This window comes from Triturus cristatus, chromosome 1_2 (genome assembly GCF_964204655.1).
Source record: "Triturus cristatus chromosome 1_2, aTriCri1.1, whole genome shotgun sequence".
NCBI classification, from domain to species: Eukaryota; Metazoa; Chordata; class Amphibia; order Caudata; family Salamandridae; genus Triturus; species Triturus cristatus.
In genome coordinates this window covers 878,711,726-878,732,019 of record NC_140580.1, presented here as the reverse complement: position 1 = coordinate 878,732,019, position 20,294 = coordinate 878,711,726, and positions in this window count along the sequence as shown.

Here is a 20,294-nt window from a genome sequence, read left to right as displayed (position 1 = left end):
CAGCCGGTTATATCTGGCATCCTTGCATAACCTAGACAATGTACCAAAGGCAGCATTTTAGTCATAAAGTGGGACCTTATTGTAAGTCGTTTACAGCATCCCTCCTCCTCCCCAATGTAGTCTAAACCTAGAGTAAGGTATACGTATATTTTTGTAAATATTTCAATAGCACTACTGCAACAAGAAGATATTAAAGTGCTTTATGTACAGGGGGAAAAAATATAGATTGCGCTATTGGTAACGGACTGTGGCCGCGATTGCCAGATCGGTGGTGTGTGAGTGCTCTAACTTGTAAGGTTCACTTCCAATTCAAAGTTCAAGTGACGACAGAAGCGGGAAGTCTGAAGTAGTTTCCCACCGCAGAGAGAACCTTTTACTTGAGAGAGCCTATTTTATATCTGATCCTGACCTCTTTTAGAGCCTCAGTGGTAAAGCTCCGAGGTGTGGTGGATGAACAGAGAGGCCTGAACCACTGTGTAGAAGCTTGTGTTATGCTTATGATAAGTAAAGTATGAACGCCTTGGCCTCAGATCAGACTGGATCTAGCTGGTGTGGTAAGTCTCAGCATTGATCATCTACATTTTAATTTACTTTGCGGATTAGAAGAATGAGAGTAAAGTGTAAATACTCTTCCTCCATCGCCTTCTCTAGTGGGCATTCCAACAAGCTCATAAGTGTTTTATGAAGCTCTGGCATTTAATGTTTTCAGGTGCTGTGGACAAACGGATGAATTGTGTAAGACGTCCTTTAGCCTATACTCTTTGTGCTTAAAGTCATGGGATTCTTAAAGGTATCTTCCTAGAGCATCCAGAATGTGTTCTCTGTCAAGCTTAATGTGTTGAATGTTGGCCAGTGCCATTGTTAGCGGTGGCCCCCTTCGCTTGTTTTTGAATGCTATTACTTGATGTAGCATCAGTCTGGGTCAAACCTCTTGGTAACGAGCACTGGAAAAAGCAATTGCAGATTAAGATGAAAGCTCTGAGTTTTAATTGCTTGATATTGAGGAGCATTCCTATTGACACTGGGGCCTCCGTCATGATGGGTGTCCTGCATGGATTCCTCCTCACAGATGGAAGGCATAAGTACCTGCCTTACCTTCCCGACTGATTAAATCGTAAAGTTGTTGCTATGGAGTACGGGCTCACATTGAGTTGGGCTGAAGCTCCAGCAGAAGCACAGAGACATAAGTACCAACCACTAAATGTATCGTAAAGTTGGGAAACAAATGGAGTCATGGCAGCTGTATAGTCCATTACTATAAGTGTAAATGAATGAAAATGCCTTCCTGGCAGAACAAGGAGACTGATGAAGTGTAAGACTGATGGACAGACAGACTCTTGGAGAGATTTGCTAGACTGCACCAAGATATGTCTGTTTGGAGAGATGACAAGGGAATGGAAGAGATTGGTAGATGGATCGCTCAAGATGCAATATTAGTGGATGAATGAACAGATGGTCGTTTTGAATGACTAAGTACAGGAAGAGAGACTGCTCTTGTTTGAAAGTGTTGAAATGAATTATGGGTTGTGAAAGGTTATTTTTACCATTTCTTAGCAGAAGAGCAGACCAATGTCCTAGGGATCAAAGGGAGACGCAGAAGAAACAAAGCTCGGCACAGGTTAGTTTTGAGTTATTATGAGATTTTACTCCGATTTACTAGTCAGCACTGAAAATGGGGAATAGCATGCAAACTCCTTTTGCATGTTAGTACCGCTTTGTAACACTACTAACTGACGGTTGAATGCAAAAACTAAGTGAGCGCAACTTAGCGTGCAGCTTGGACCTGGCACAGCCCTACAAATGGATACAAAATGCTTTGGATTCATTTTTGCACAAAACTGAACTTTATTTTGAGCCATTACACGCTAACATTACATTTTATATGTGTTTGATGTCTGAATGGAACAATAAAGTTCAAATTAGATATTGGACGAGCAAAGACCATTCTCACAGACTGTGTTTTTATTATTTTACGATCTTCTGAACTTAACTCCAACTTTGAATCAGGCACTCTTTATTTACTCCAAGTTCTCTATGTTCTATAGATCTGCATTCCTGAATTTGCTCGAGCCACAGCGACCATCCAGTATCTCGCTATCTTTATTCTAGACTTAATAGAGAGGAATGTTTTTTATAGTTCTGTCTAAATCTTCCTTTTTCAGTAGTACAACCCAAAAAACAAGCGAGCTAGCATATGGACAGACCATTTTTCCTGTTACCATGGGGACGTGTAAGAGCACGTTCCTGTAATTATACATATTTGGCACCTGTATACAATCTGTATTGTTGTGATTTGCTTTGGTACGGAGACCATGGGTGTGGTCTGCGCTCCATAAACATTCAGAATAAACGCGAGGCCATAATTGTGACGTGCTATGTAATTGATGGAGCACCTGATCTGAATTTCCAGCAGCAATTATGTGTAGTTACATGAAATTAACAGGGGATCGCTCTTTTCTTTAATTCGATATTTACAAAGTGGTCTAACCTCTGAAGATAAAGTCACACCCTACACGTATACATGCACGCTTACAATACACAACCTCAAAATATGGACTAGCAGGTTTCGCAAAATAAAATATAGCCCACAGTCTAGAGTGCAACCACGTCATATCGGTGCAGTTCCTATAGGAGATATTCCCGTGCCAGAAGTTTAAAGGCCATTAACAGACCTGCCCGATGAATGTCCATGGGTTGCATATTCCAGCACTTCAAGACGCACACCGTAGCCATCTCCTTGGAAGTTTCACTTGGAGATCCAGGGCACCTCTAGAGGTAAGTCTGCGTTTGAGAGTAGGGTTCTCCATAGTGGAGAAGTGTGGCTCAGTGATTAGAGCGGCAGACCCTGATGCAGAGGTCTAGCCCGGGACCAGGGTTCAATTCCCTGCCTCAGCGGGTCTTGGGCTCAAAAATTCCACGGACCTGATAATTCTCGCCTCGGTGCCTATTCCAATCATGGAGTCCCACTCTGCAACTCTGGGCAATAGCTTGCTTAATCTCCACAACGGCCCCCACAACGCTAAGGATGCCTGGCTTCCACCTTGGGGGTGCCCAGGAGTGGACGCCTCACAGGGAAAGCCAGGATGGGTTCCACAGCGGTATTCGTACAAGCGCCTTGAGACCCTTGCGGGTGAGTAGTGCGCTATACAAGTATAAAATTTACATTTACATAGTTTGGAATGGTACCACATATGGCTGGCAGTAAGCTGACCATGATCTCCAGAAGGCCCTATGCATGGTGCAAAATATAGGCAGATATCCCCTCTTCTAGTTGATCAACAAATTAGCCACTGTCTGCTGCTTGTCTCTAAAATATACACAAGAGCAGTCTCATATAGATTGTCTGACTGCGCCTCTTAAAGCTTTCTATTTGCGGAAAAGCATGTACTTCATCATATCTGTAGCAAGATGCGGGTATTGAGTTTTATGAAGCCAGTCAGTGAAATTAGCATGAAGGTCACTGACTTGACCTGCTGGTACATGAACAAGCCGTTGCCCAGCAACACCCCCAAGGTTCCTACAAGTACTACTAATGTACTACAAAATGCTATTCACTAACCCATAGGTGGAGACCTCTGCCTCCCCTATCAATCAATCAATCAATAAAGTTTATTTGGCTGAAAGGCCATATAAAAGTACATCATCCAGCAGTTCATTGGGAATGCTACAGATTCTGTTGAACTTGCAATAAATAAAAGCAAGAGCAAAAAGAGTTCAAATGAGCCTATAAAATACAGCCCCCTAGGTAATGAAGTGCCAATAGCCTAAGAACATAAAACGTGAAATACATTTTAAAACAACAAAAGCATGTTATAGTTAAAAAACATTTTAAAGCATTTTAGAAATAGTCTTGAGCAGGAATAGATTCTATTGCAATACAACAAGCGACAAGCAAAACATTAGGTTTAGATGACCTATAAAAAGGGAGCTCAAAGAAAGAAAAGAAAAACAAAGTGAATCACAGGAGGACAAAACCTCATTTTGGGTCCTCTATGTGCTCCTACCAGTGCATTCGTTTATTCCAAACTTCTCGATTTCACCAAGATAAACCCTGTTCTATTAATCGAGGTAAGTCAATGACGATACAGAAGATAATTGCAAAACACAAAGCTACGATCATCAAAGCTCAGTACTCATGGGTGATCAGTCCTAAAAAATAAAAATTCAACATCTATTGCCTTTATGATAAAATAGAAATTAAAAACAACTCAGGCATACTAAAATGCATCTATTGAAATAATACCTTAAGTTCCTTAATGTTTCTGGATATAAAGGGCACATTTTATAAAATTTAGTAATAAAAAACACAGATCCTCCGATCCCAAGGATTGCATGTACATGAACCGCTCCTTATAGTTTCTATGGTTTGACTTAGACGTAAGATTATTACTAAAAAGAAGCATCTCGGCCTGTGTATAAAGGGCAAAAAGATAAAGTTACAAATGCTCTGTATAAAAAACCCATCACACCCACATTGCAGGAGATGCCCTTTCCTGAACCCTGGGGATGGAAAGGCAAATTTAAAGTGCCAAGCTCCCAATAATAGTGTAATTAATCAGAGTCAATGTGTGGGGTTCTCAATCCACCCTAAATAGGGATCAATGCTGCGTGTTCTAGAGCCTAGCAACACCCCCAAGGTTCCTAAAAGAGTGGCCGATTTCGGGGTAAATCCCTGAGATGATCGGTCACTCAACGCTTTCTTCAAATTGCAAACCACGTATGGGATCGGTCAAGGTTTCCTCACCAAACAAAGGCATTTCAATTCTCTAACGAAACTGCATTTTGTAATAAATGAAGTAGTACTACTAATGTGCTACAAAATGCTATTCACTCACCCATAGGTGAAGACCTCTGCCTCTCCTATCTTTTCCATGAAGATAATACCACAGTGGCAGAGATCTCTGCACTCGTGAGCCTATATTTTAGTTGTAAATATGGGATAAACAAAGGGTAGTGGCTGAAAAATAGTGAATAATTACTACTAAGGCCCCCATTACAAGTGTAAGGCTAAATTGTGATCCCTCTTCAAACACGGGTTCGCACAGCGATCAGAATTGCGAGTTGTTGGATAATTATCACACCCTCTGAGTTTCTCCTGATAAATTCCAGCAGGTCAAACCTGCTGAAATTAGTCGAGGGTAAAAAGGTCCATAAAAAAAGGCAAAACATGCGGAATTTGGTGAGTTAAATACCTATTCCACAAGTTATGCCTCATTTTAAAGGGTACATTGTGTAATAGGTAATAATTATGGCATATTTTAATTTCCAAACCCCATAGCATTGGACGTTAAAAGGTTCGATAATGGTGGCCTTCCACCTAGGCACTCGCAATGAAGGCTTAAATTGGAGGGTTTCGAGAAATGTAAGGAAAAGTTTAGTGAGGAACAGGCTCCTGTAAACACCCATCCACAAAAGAGTAAGCCCAATGCCATTCACAGTTCTACAGGTGACAAACCAATAGCAAATGCACTGCTGCCCAGCCTTGTAATAAGTCAAGCACTATTCATGGCCACTCACAGGTACTGCAACACACTCCCAGAGAAAATAATGGAATCCTTGCAAAAAGGTGTGCATTCCCAGAAATACAGATCTCTACTACCCCGAGGCACAATGTGCCGCTCCCGGCTAAACTCCAGCCTACGCCCTTATCAATCTACTATCTCAACACACGCTCTCTCGTCAAGCATCAGCTTGACATCTTTCTCCTCTTGCTTACTGACACTCCCGATATGCTGCTGCTGACAGAAACATGGTTTACCTCAGACTCTGCCCCTGATCTGCTTGCAGCAATACCACCTAATTACTATATTATCCATGGCAACCGCTTATCGGGTAAACCAGGGGGGGGTGTTGCAGCCATCATTCATACCAATTTCAGATTCAGCACCCTGGCCTGTCTCTCCCTCAATGGGGTGGAGAATATAGTAATTCAACTCGAATCCACCACCGACACATTTGTGTGTGTATTAGTCTACAGGCCACCGCATCAGATGGCTCACTTTCCCCTCTCACTTAGCGAACAGTTGGCCAAAATCGCCACTGACCACGCCAAGGTCCTGCTCATAGGCGACTTCAATTACTGGTATAATGACCCTCACGAAGGACCGCAATCTGCTGAGCTATCTGACCTCCTCACCAATTTAAATTTCACTCAACAGGTCTCTTCCCCCACCCATCTGAAAGGACACATCCTGGACCAGGTCTGGACGTGTGGCGTGACCACTTCTACCCCCGTAATTGCCCCTTGTTTATGGTCCGACCACCATCTTCTAAAATTTACGCTCGTACTCCCAACCATACATAAAGTTAGCACAGTCGAAGGTGTCTTTGCCAGGAAATGGAATGCCATTAATAAAAAAGATTTCCTTAACACCCTGACCAACACTAACCTGTCTCCTGGCAATGACATCATTACCACTGAAGCTAATCTCACTCAATGGCTTCTCGAGGCTAGTAACAAGCATGCGCCCCTTCGGAAAGTTAAACTAGCCAGACGTGCCGACGCCCAGAGATGGTTTTCTCCTGAACTTAAAACGCAGAAATTAGCCCTATGCCAATTAGAGAGGCAATGGCGTCGGGAATACTCCCCTGACAAGAAATCGCTGTATACCTCAGCCCGGAAAGAATATATGAAGGCCATTCTCGCCGCTAAAGCTGCTCACTTCTCCACGCGCATCCTCAACCTCAACAAAAGCTCCAAAGAAATATTTGCCATTATGAATGAACTGTCCAACCCAGACAGGATCCTCGCTAAGGCCACGCCCTCTCAAGCTCTGTGCAACTCACTAAATGATTATTTCATTGAAAAAATTACCACCATTAAAGCCAGTATGCCTAAACATACCTCCTTGTTGACCGCCGTCCTCATGCACAGTAACAATTCCATACTTAGCTGCTTCCCCCCCATTAGCATCAAGAAGTTTCAGGAGCTCCTAGTTAAAGTTAAATCAGGAGCCCCCTCTGACTGCTGCCCACCTCACATACTCAAAGACTGCCTATCAGTCCACCCGGGCCCAGCACTCTCGTTAATGAACGAATCTCTTTCGTCCGGTCAAGTTCCTACAGCTTTCAAAAAACACTATAGTGGTCCCCCTGCTGAAGAAGCCTGGAGCTGACCCCACACTTCTGTCTAATTACCGCCTGATCTCTTTGCTCCCGTTTCTGGCAAAAGTGCTAGAGACCCACATAGCCAAATGCCTGTCCACCTTCCTGGAAGAATCTAACTACCTCAACTCTCATCAGTCAGGGTTCCGGCCGGCACACTCTATCGAAACTGTTATCCTGGCTGTCTTGGACACTCTCCGCCACAACGTGGATAAGTGCTCCCCCCAGGCTCTGGTGCTACTGGATCTCTCCGCCGCCTTTGACACGGTCGACCACTCCATCTTGGTCGACCGTGTCAAACAAGCTGAAATCCAAGGTGCGGCGGCTTGCTGGCTCACCTCTTTCCTGGAAGATCGGGCCCAGGCCGTCCGCCAAGACCACTTTTTGGCTCCATTGCGCAAAACCAACTGTGGCGTCCCACAGGGCTCCGCTCCCTCTACCCATTTGTTCAATCTCTACATTGTCCCCCTGATTCAGTCCCTTAAAGATAGGAATGTGATGGTCTATAATTATGCGGATGACTTACAATTGTTTTTTTCAGTAGATAGTTCACATAGTTCTGTTACCGAATTTCAGGCCACCATGCTACATGTTCAACAATAGATGGACCATAACTACCTTAAGCTAAACCCCGGTAAGACGGAGCTTATTCTTACTGGGGACAGCCATACGTTTTGGGGCCCACACTACTGGCCATCAGTGCTAGGATCTCCACCCTCCCCCTCCCCATCGGCCAAAACGTTAGGAGTCACCCTCAACAGTGACCTGTCACTGAAAACTCAGGTTGGTTCGGTCATCTCCAAATGCTTCTTTCAAATGAGGAAAATTAAGAAAATACACCACTTTCTCACACAGGAAGCGTTGATCCAAGTCGTAGTTGCCACTGTCCTATTGCAACTGGACTACGCTAATTCTGTGTACTTGGGCATGCCAATCTATCTGTTTAAACGGCTACAGATGGCCCAAAATCAGTCAGCCAGAATGATCCTTCGTCAACCTAGATGGCAGCCAGCTACCCCTCTGCTGAAGGAATTACACTGGCTTCCATTTCCTCAACGCTGTGCTTTTAAGGTTGGCTACCTTATATTCAAATCCCTGCACGGCAACAACCCCAAATTCATTAACAGCCTGACACACAGGCATACCCCCTCTTGGAACCTACGTTCACTCCTCACCATCCCCGATTTCAATCGGGTATGACAAGGAGGCCGAAGATTTGCCACACTGGCCCCTAGATTGTGGATCTCCTTCCCGTTGGAGATCCGGTCCTGTACCAATCTTTTGCAATTTAGGAAGTCCCTCAAAACATGGCTTTTTGCACAAGCCTATAATTAAAGCTGTTCACTGTTAGCTCTCAGAGCCTTTATAGCGCCATGAAACCACCCGGTGTACGCGCGCTTTATAAATTATTATTAACATTAACATTAACAGTAAGGTCAATATACTTGAATATTTCTTCCCCTATACTTTCAATAAGCTGAGCTCTTCCACGGTGGCAGAGAACTCCACCTATATATGAAAAGTTACTGGTAGTTACATTACCCTTCTAAATCCTGTTGTAGGAAACCCAACGGATGGAGTCCACTCTTAGGTGTAAATCTGTACTCGCAAATGGTGAATAATGAAATAGTGTAGACTTACATATAGGTGCAGTAGTAAATTTACACATGAGTTAATCTACAAATGTAAATTTACCTTTGTGAATCAGGCTCCCTGTATTGCGCCATCCATTCCCTCGTTTTCATGATGGAAACTTTCATGCCTGCCTTTACTATATTATAATGAAATGGCATAATAAATACTACATGTATGAAAAAGAATTACCTAAGAAAGACAGGATGGAGATCCAGTTGGAAAACATGGTAATAACAAAGACAGAATGCCAGCGTGTGTTGAAGAAAGCAAATATGCAGCAGTCCAAAAACTGCAGAGAGAATAAAAAACATAGTTCTCAGTTCTACAAACCTCGTTCTAATAAAGAATCATACCAAGCCAGGTTGAGCTAAGAAAAGTGTTTTAAATCAGCATTGAAGAAAAAAATGGGAGGTAGGATTGAGCCTAGAGTCGCCACAAGCGATGATTTCTGATGGCGAGGAATGGAAGTCCTCGGTCAGGGTTCTTTCACTGTGACAAAAACAAGTGAATGTAAGCCAATACCTGACAAAAAACTCACATATTCTTGCAGCTGTGTCATTAGTGGTTGAGGGCGTGATGTTTTAAATCTTGCACAATGTTTTATATACATAAAAGACAGACCTATGAGTTATGCTTTTGAGGTATTTGAAGCAAAACAAGGTACAGGTTGCTGAAGTAGCTGTTGAAAGTTTGATCCCAGTTTTAAGTTTCTTGGACATTCTGCACAACCAGCAGTTCTCAGGGGCGGCTCCTCCGTAATGGCGGAGGAGCGTCGCCCCACAGCCCGTGCTAGCAGACAATAAATAAAATTATAATAACTCAATGTTATTATCATTTTATTTATGCTGTCTAAGCCCAATACAAACGTCTAGGGCGGGGCCGGCATATCAAGGATGAGTAAAGTGCTCTCATAAGTGCGCATGTGTGTTTGGCCCACTCTCCAAGGCCGGCCAAACACACATGTGCACTTATGTTTCTCCAACCTGGCTGTGTTACACAGCCGGGCTGGAAAAGATGCACAGCCTTCAATGCACCATCTGAGCGGCAAACGAGGTCGCTCAGACCAATCCAGGCGCTGCTCTCTTGTGAGAGCTGCACCTGGATTGGTTGCAGAGCCTATGCCCCAAGGGCCCATCCCCTTTCAGCCGTCGGCCGCCAAGAGGAACAATGATGCAGGCATCAGCGAGAGTGGGGCAGCAGGTAAGTCTTTTTTTAAATTCATATATTTGATTCTCCCCCAACCCGCCGCCCTCTTCACCTGCAGCTGTCCTACCACTTTAGGTAGGCGACGGCCGCCACTGACAGTTATATTCAGGTGTTGACTGTGGGAAAATGAACAACTGTCTGAGTCCTGTGCAGTCAGGACAATCATGAACAGAAAGAAGTGCCTGAATTAAGTGCTGTTGTTTTAAAAGGAACTCCGGGGCTGAACTCTGGTGAAGGCCGTCACTCCAGTCTTTTTACAGAGCATCCCTTATCGCGATGACGCAGAGATGGGGGAAGGAAGCCCTTTGGTAAACCAGCCACCATATTCTACTCAGGTAACTGTGCTTGTGGGCAGCATGCTCGATCCAGTAGGGGTTACTCAAGTGGATGAAACACAGAGGCAGATAGGTCCCTCTGAATGCAAGGTCCAAGTTTGCGGAATGTTCGCAGGCCCTCCCTGGAATCTGACCCCAGCCTCATTTGCTTCTGAAAACTTCTACAAACTGGTCTGTTCAGACTCAATTTCTAAACACACCTTCTGGACTGTCAGGGGCCATTCTCATCGAAGACCACTTTTCTTCAGCCTACACCTTTATCTTCTCACCTTTTACACTGCACATGTGAAGCTCATACATACATTGTGAAACCAGTGCCACTTGGTCAGCCGCCACAAGAGTTCACACGTGCAATCTTAGTTGGCCTTCACAGCAATTTGTGACGTGACCTTAATATGCGTTTTTAACCTCTCGACAGGGTTCACTGTAAGAGTGAGATCTAGGAAGGGACACCACTGGAACTGAAGAGGGAACTGCCCACCAGCCATCCTTTTGGGACTGTATTCGGCGCTAAAGGAGGTGACATCTCCAGTGGGTTAATGGAGACCTTCTTCTGTTTTGATTATGATCATAAAACACCAAACCGTCATTATCTCTTACAAAAAGCACACTGTTCCAATTTCACTACAAAAATAAGGTAATTAAAAACAGAAGTAAATTGTGAGAGTTATTTTTAATTGATCCATTTTCATTTAAAAAATTGATTCATGAAAAACAAAAGTAATTTTATGCACTATTTTTTATTTAGCCAATTTCAGTATAAAAACGAGTTTATTAAAAACAGAAGTAAAAATTAATAGATTCAGCGGCATTAAAAGAAGAAAAACAACCTCCCCTTCATGCAATGCAATAAATACTTCTCATTCCATTCTCTTCTTTTCACTAAAGGAGGAAATAACACAGAGGTAGGGTAAGAAGGGATAAAGGGTGCATAGGTAGGCAGAGCGTTATAATAATAGAGACAATAAAGTTTTACCAAGTATTACCACTTTCTTGAAAGGTGTTGCTACTTTGAAGTATTTCCATACTTCATTACCCCTTAATATGTGAACAAAATATGTATAAATAACTAAATTTGAAAATATAATGTAAACATTTCCATTTATTTTATTTTTCACTTTTGAATAGTACAAATGTAATTGAGAACTTCAAAGTACTAATAAAAACATGGACACTAACAACTTGATTTTTTTTAAAAAATATATCGCATATAGCTCCCTTTCACTTTGCATCTCTCATCCCTGACATCAGCTTGATGTTTACATGATATAAATCAAACAAGTATCACCTTCATTTCGAGTGTCAGGCTAAATCTGAAACGCTATTTGCACCCGCCTGGAAATATAAAATGTGGTGCAGGGTTTTAGTTTACAAATTCGGTATTTGGTTCCGGGGTTTTGTCCTCACAAATTTCTCCAGGTATTTCCTGGCAGAATGCGGGTTGGCGAAAAAGTGCAGGAAGTGGAATACTGTGCAGTTTTTATGGTTCCACAAGGGCCTTTTCCCCTTGCGTTATTCACCATTACACCTGCGAAAACTTGGAAAACGGCGGTAAAACCACTTGAGGAAATACCATGATAGTAACGAGGCGGTACGAATACGTAACTTCCTGACATCAGCGAGACTTCAGGATCCAATTATGGAAACATCACAGTCTTATCCCAGAACCATTAACTGAACTCACCTAACTAGACTCCATCAACACATCCTTCCTCCCACTGCCCCCAGGGAACGCCATGTACATTTACATTTATGTAAAAGCCATGAGTGATGTAATGTGCTTTTTCTGTCTCTCTCTTCCTCTTCTCTAAACGAAACTTCAACAAACCGCTGTTCTGTTTAACCGCCTCCAATCCAGTGAAAGTTTTTTAGGTCTCGCCTGACCCAGCGCATGCGCTGGTCTGGCGAGACTTATTGAGAGGGCTCCAAAAAGTGCTACCAGGCCAGCCAGGAGCTACAGTGCATGTGCGCGCGCACCGCTTTTACCGCGATTACTTTCACTTTCGCGGCCGCACGGCCGCTTTGATGTTTGATCGTGAACGTGATCACTTTCGCGGCCGCATGGCCACTTGGCATAGCCAATAGGTCTCGCTTTTGGGACCTTATAAGTATTTAGTTATGCAACTGTTGCATGGCTAAACACTTATAAGGTCCCAAAAGGCGAGACCTATTGGCTATGCCAATGCTTGTTTATCTTTTAGGGCAGATTCATTGGTAACCTTTTACAGCAGATCTGGTGTAAAGGTTTCTGCGACTGGTGAGAAATAAACAATTAAGAATCAAGTTATGCCAATGGATGGCAACCCTTTTTAGGTCAAGCCTCGGCAGTGCATGTGCTGCGCTGCGAGGCGTGCTATATTCAGGTATGGACTTGAAGCTTCGCCCACTCTCCGCCCATATTTTTCATTGGCTTGTGTCACTGTCCTTTGGAAACTGTGGCTTTTCATTGGTCACTAGGCTTAGTAGCACCTCCTTATTACCAGCTTGTCTCATCTATGAGGACATCCCCTTTTACTTGTGTTGTTGCTCGGTAGGCTTTAATTACAGCCACGGGGCACTATTTCGTTTAATTATTTAAACATGCCTGCTGTTGCAGGCAGGAGGCGCTCTCTCGTAACGCTTTATTAATTTTTTTTTTACATAGCATGGCACGCCAAGCTGATAGTGTGCGTTTGCTTTATTTGCTGCATTTTTTAAAACTATTTATTACATTCTTTTTTTTTTTATTCGCCTCATGCAGCACTTACACTTTAGTGTCGGCCGCGCCCCTTACCTTAAATGAGCCGAGTCTAATGAAAGGGGTGTGACCACTATTAAAGTGAAACCGCGGCATAAGACGCTTTTACAAAAAAAAGCATTTGATTGTCAACTTGACAAATAAATGGTTTTTTTTGTATAAGCACCCCATACCACGCTTTCACATTAATGGTGGCCATGCCCCTTTCTTTAGACAAGGCTCATCTAAGTTAAGGGGCGCTGGTGACATTAAAGTTAAAGTTAAAGTGTTGCGGGGTTTTTACAAACAAGCATTTGCAATGCAATAGGTGTCACGTTTACGAGACTCTCGTAAATTCAAGACCTACTGCATTGCAAGGACTTGTTTAGAACTTGTGCCCTTCCTAGTCTTGAGGATGGCCAAAGCATGGAGTGGAGACAATGCCAGTAGGACCAGCTTAGCTCATATATTGCCAACCAGTAGGGGGAGTCATCACAACAAGCCGAGTTGTTTTTAAGTAGCACATGGTTGCGTGGAAGTGCAGCGAAATGTGACTTTACAAAGGGCATCGAAAATCCTTACACAAGTGCTTGAAGGCCTGGTACTTACTATCCAGAGTACCTGTTTGTTCCTGAAAAGTGCCGGAACTCTCCCATTAACCCCTTCGCCGCGGCACGAATTTTGCCGCGGCGCTGGGGGGGGTTTGGGGGCAGCGCGGCGCCCCCATGCTCGTGACGGAACCACTCCGTCATGAGTCACGGGCGCGCTGTGCTCATGACGGAGTGGTTCCGTCACGACTCCGCCCACTGCGCTAATCGCCCGTACAGGCGGGGAATTAGCGCCGCGTGGGCGGAGCGGCCGCCAACGGCCGCATCATGACGGAACCACTCCGTCATGAGTACACGGCGCCCGTGGCTCATCACGGAGTGGTTCCGTCATGAGCAGGGAAGGGGTTAAATGTAGGTTAACAGTGCTGAGAAGAGCAGGAACACTCCCTTTCAAATTAAAGGAGTGTAGGTACTCAGTACTGGACAGGACCTGCTCATTTAAAGCACTCCCTTACACTGTCCTTGTTTATAGAAGGGCAGGGGTCAGACTGTACAAGGCTACCCCTGGAAGTGTTTTTAAGGCAAGTTCTGTGAAGTACTTGGAAGCTGGATTGTATAGTGTGTTTAGCACTGGTACTGTTGTTCACTAGAAATGGTCAGCTTTTGCTGGAAGTGAGGCAGCATTCGATGAGCCTGTTACAAAACAGCAACACAACATAATACAACAAAGCAACACAAGAAAACCCCAAAAGAAAACAACAGAACAAAACAAACATACAAACACTGTGCAATAACAGCACATGCAACACACATCAACATAAAACAACACAGCACCCTCACCTACAACCCCGCTTCGAGGAAACAGTTTGAAAAGTTCTTTGCACTCAACCATAAACTATTTGCAGCCAAAGAAATGTAATAATGCCAGCTAAAGTGTTGTGCCTTGGCCCTTGCTTTTGAGGGGTGCTTTTTGCACCGAGGCCTGAGAACTAGTCAACGCGATTCCATGTTTTGTCAGGGTTTCAGGTGAATATAAACAGGCAGCCTCTATCATATGTCACCTCACCTTCTTACTGATTCTGGCGACAATCCACGCAAGTGGAGGAGGAAAGGCGGGTGTTCAGGGTTCCTATAAAACTTTGAGCCATTTGTAGCCCCTCCTTAGTACCACTTTGTCTAATTTTGTAACCTCCCATGAGGACACCCCCTTTTACTTGTTTTGTTGCCCGGTAGGCTTTAATTACAGCCTCCGAACCATTTGTGGCCTTCTTATGCACCCAGGGGGTTGGTCACACTATGCGCGATTAACATGCCACAAACTCACAGCCCAGGTGAAATGGACCCAAGAGAGCGCCCCTCCCCCGCCTCTGTGATGCTTTGTGGCATCACAAAAGCCTTCCATGGAATAAACGGATTGGAACGCACCATTATGCCCGTGCGCTTTCAAGTTCAGGATGAGAGCCCGAGTTAAACCAATGCACGGAAGCCACAGCTACATACAAAGGGCACTGAGCGAAGCTGGGAGATATGTATTCACAAAAAAACACTACCTTCCAGGGGCGTAGCTGGGTCAGTAAGACTTGGGGGGATGGGTGGGAGCTTCAGATTTTCTGACAATCACGCAGGCATATCTTATTAATCAAAATAGGTGAAGCAGCGCATGAGGGGGACTTAAGAGTTAGTGGAAAGGGAAAGGGGTGCGGATTGTGAAGAGGCACTTAAAACACAGTGGGGCAGATTTACAAGCCCCTTGCGACAACTTTACACCACCGTTGCGTCACTTCTGTGACGCAGCGGCGTCGTAAACAATGTGCCACATTGCAAAATATTTGCAACGTGACGCATCTATGGAGATGCGTCACGTTGTAAAGCCCTGCGCTACATTATACCTGCGTTATGTATAATGTATGTAGGATGGGCGTTCCCACGTGAGAAAGTCTTGTAAAAGTGATGCAGTGAAATCTACAAGATTTCACTACGTCACTTCTACGACGCCACTGCGTCAAAACCTTCCACCTGCTTGAAGCAGGCGTAAGGAGTGACGCAGCATGATAGGAATAGGGATTCCTGACCATTGCTGGAGTTGCGTCGCGCTTGCGACACGACTCCAGCAATGCTCTGCCTTTCCGGCAAAAGATGCGTCAGGCATCTGTCTATCCTTGCGCCACGGTGCGTCGCATTGTAAATGCGGCACATCCATGGTGGTGCAAGGCTTTTTTACCGTCACGCAATTTCACTGACGCATCTCTGCTAATATGCAGAGATGCGCCAGTACTTGTAAATATGCCCCAGTATTTTGTAAAACGACCATGTTTTAAGACCATCAGAACAGAGATGAGAGCGTGTGTGCTTTTGTCTCACTATGTAAAAATTCAAGATGAAATCCAACAGACACCTTCCCGTACCCGACTGAAAGCTCCTGCACCCAACTATTTATTAAATTATACATTTATTAGGGGGGTGTAATACCCCAAACACCCCCTTGAAACTATGCCCCTGCTACCTTTAGGAACCTTATGTTTAGATATTCCCAGTATCACAAAAAGCTGAAGCATTTGCAGTAATAATTACGAGAGACATCACTGTTTTTATCTGAAACCTAAAACAATCCAGAAAATCCAACAGTTATACTGAGTCATACAACCTCAACCGCACTCTGTGCCTAGTCACCTGCACAGGTACACCACCTCCAGGACTGGCAAGGCAGGTCGTTGTGCCATCCGCCTTCCGCCCTTCCCTCCAGGATGTGTTCTCCCCTCCCGTTGCTGCCTGCCTGCTACACTGCGCCAATGAACGCATTGGATCCCCTCACACTGCCGGACTGGACTAGACAACATTTCCCAGAAGCCCCGGAGGCAGGGCCAGCTTGTCTTTGTTTTTTCGTGCCTCCCGGCTCCAGGACCGGCTTTAGGGCAGTGCGACGGGTGCGGCCGCACTGGGCGCTGACCTGTGGAGGGGGGCACAGTGACCTCAGGGGGGCGCTGTGCTTGGCAATATCTTATGATATGAGGGGTGAGGGGCACTTTGCAGGTGGTAGAGACAGAATCTGAGGAGGCGTCCATGGGACGTGGTGGGGGCGCAAAAAGTGATTGTCACACTGGGCACCACCAATGCTAAAGCCGGCCCTGCCCGGCTCCAAATAAAGCTCCCCTGCGGCTCCCTCACCTCTGGAATCCGCCTTCCCTCCAGGAGGTGTTCTCCCTTCTTGTTGCTGCCTGCCTACTACACCTCGCCAGAGAGCAAATCGGGTGCTCTCTCACCTCTGGACAGGGCTACACAACATTTCCCAGCAGCCCTATAGGAGGGGCCAGCTGGTCTTCGGTTTTTCATACTCCATGCATTGAATAAAGCTCCCCTGCAGCTCCCACATCATGGGAAGTGCGTGGGCGGGGCCTGGAGCCAGGGCCAAGGGAGGGCCCGTCCTCGCCCATCAGAGCCCAGAGAAGGCTAGGCTGGACCACCCCTATTTTGCCAGACCCCCAACTTAAGGTACTGTGCCCTCCCCCATCCCTGCGCTGCCTGCTGTCCCTGCCCCTGCGCTGTCAGCTAACCCTGCCCCTGATCTGCCAGCTGTCCTTGTGCTGCCTACTGTCCCTGGCTCTGCGTTGGCTTGCTATTCTGGCGCCTAGGCGGCCTTGCTGTCCCTGCCCCTGTTTGCCTTGCTTTCCCGGTCCCCGCACTGCCCATTCCAGGTCCTTGCCCAGTGCCCAGGACCGCTAGGATCACCTACCAGGGCCATGAATGGAGGCCGCTGCATGGCCACGCAGCGGATGCGTGCAGCGAGTGCACCGTCAATGCACCGCCAGTTGGACAACGCCCAGCTCCAGGACCTCTGGCCCTACTGCCACCAGACGGTACACCGCCAAGGAACTTCGAGACCTGGACGCTGAAACAACAGCTTCGTCTCCTCCTTCCCATGATCCACCAAAAGCACTCTTCACCTGCCGACACTGCCACTTCTCCTGTGACCCAACCTACGAAAAATCCCGCACTACTCCTGTCCACAAGACCAAAAACACCCCACAACCGCTCCAGCGCATCCTTCTCAATGCCTGCTTACTCTGCAAGCATGCCACAGAAATCTGTGACACCATCATCACCCTCTCCAAAGACGTTGCCTTCATCACCGAAACGTGGCTTAACCAGTCCTCAAAACCCGATATCACCACCACCACCCCCGAAGTCTACAAGATTATACACCGAGACCGCGCCAACAATTAAGGTAGAGGCATCTTCATCATCTTTATGGAAACCATCAGATGCACTATCACCAACGACAACCCCACGCCTCTCATGAAACACTTCAACTGCCTACTACAAACTGATGTGAAGCCCACAGTAAGAGTAACCCTCACCTACAGAACCCTGGGATCCCGAGCAACAATCTGGAATGCCATCCCCAACCTCATTGCTCCCTCATTGTTATCAATAAGATATTGGCCAAACTTATTGCTAATCACCTTATTGCTCTACTTCCAGATATAGTGAGTCTGGACCAATCGGGCTTAGTGTCCGGCTGGTCCACCATGCAGTGCATTCACACACTATTTGCAGTTATGCACAGCATGGTGCCTGACCTTGAGTCAGTCCCTTCTCTACTGGATGCCACTAAGACATTCTGGGGCATATCAACAACAACCGGCAATAATTATCGCTAAGCGCACTTAGCGCTAGGATAATTATCGCCGGCAAGCGTAGATTTTTATCGCTGAGATAGCGTGCTATTAGCAACGCTTATCTCAATAGCAATAAAAATCCTCACGCTAAGTGGCTAACGTGAGATTATCGCTGGAAACCCAGCGATAATCTCACGTTAGATTGTTGATAGGGACAGACAAACTTAGCCATGATATCCTCCTTCCATAGGATATCATGGCTAAGTCAGAAAAATACCAGACGTAAAAAAGCAGCGTTAACCGAGGTTAGCGCTGCTTTTTTTGTCTCTAACAGGGTTAGCGATATTCTTGATAATAGGAGAAATGTCGCTTAGCGACATTTCTCCTATTATTTTACTCTGGAACGCCTCCTTTGCATCTCATTAGAGATGCAAGGGGAAGCGTAGAGTAAAAGGGTGCTAACATGCCAATTTGCATGTTAGCACCCTGTTGTTGATAGGGTGCTAGTTTTATCTCTGCTTTTTTGGCTTTTAAAGCCAAAAAAGCAGAGATAAAGCCCTTGCTGATATGCCCCTCTATTCTTTGGAATGGCCTTACTTATTCTGTCTGCTCTAGCGTTTGGGCCTAGGCCCCCGTTTTTTCCACCTCATTCATCTTTTGTATTCGTCATCTATGGCTAGAGTACGATTGAATGGAATGTTATCAGATCCATTCTCAGTCACACATGGCACTCGCAGGGATGCGCCCTCTTGCCGGTATTATTTGCCATCGCAATGGAGACACTTGTGGCCCTCGTAAGACAACATCATGCGTTCCGGAGGCTAAATTTTAGAGCACGTAAGAAATTGATTTCTGTGTATGCGGATTATTTCAGGCTTTATATCTGCGAACCACAAGAACCTCTCCAGCCTGTCATACTGGAAGTCATCAAATTTGGGGACACTCAGGCATTTGCGTAAACTGGGCGAAATCAATTTTATTTCCACTAATAGACAGTACGAGGCAATTCAGCACTGAGTTTCTGTTGGAGTGGGCACTGGGACTAGTGCGGTATCTCGGGATCTGGCTCAGTCGAGATGTGGAAGAGCTATTGAAAATCAACTATGGCAGAGCTATGGCGTGGTTGGAGGATAGGATGCCGATGTGGAACCGCCTCCCACTCTCTTTATCGGGGCACTTGGCAATAGCCAAGATGGTAGTGCTGCCAAAATTCCTCTATCTCATTGTTAATCTCGTCATGCCGCTCACTACACAGTTTTTTTGACGTTTACAATCTAACCTGATCTCACTGACATAGGAAGGGGGCAGCCAAGGATAGCTTGGGAAATACTTACATTGCCACTGTGACAATGAGGTCTAAATGCACCAGATATGATGTTGTATGCTTACGCGTTCAGGCCATATATCTAAATTTTGGGCTGTACCCTGCACCTTTTCAACCACACGTTGCGGTAGAGGCGTACTTGGCATTCCTGGTTCTGCTGACTACTGAACTATATCAATATTATAGGCCCCTGTGTGCGGAGAAAGATACAGCAGAGAGTATCTGATGGGTGTGGGACGGCTTGCATCGACGAGCCATCCTGCGAAACTATATGCTCCGTCCATTCCTCTGACTAAAACCCTGCAGCTCCCAACATTGTTAGGCGAAGGTGCCAAAACGCGTGCTCACAAGAGGAGGCTGTTCACCTTCGCTGATCTTTACCCGGATGATCAGTTCCTCCCTAGGTTTGCCCACATGAACTTCTTTATCGCTCTACTGTAGATATTATGGTATATCATCAGATTCGAGCTACGTGCCAAGTCCTCCACGATACTTTCCTTAAACCACCACCCATGCTCCACGCTTTGGAGCATATGCTGACCAACACATCTTCCAACAGTGTAGTCACACAGCTATACACTATCATTCAAGACAAGACTCCGATTTGTGTTCCTGCCGCTTGTGCCGCATGGGCCGCATGGGCCCTAGGCACTGACCTACCCATTACAGATTATCAAGGGACCTATTGTTGTGTGCAAACTGCTGCCCTCTCGCCTAACTATACATTAAAAAGTATACATTTTAAATACTTACATCGGTTATACCGCACTCCAGTACAATTGCACCGCATGGGCCTGAGAGTGGAGGGGC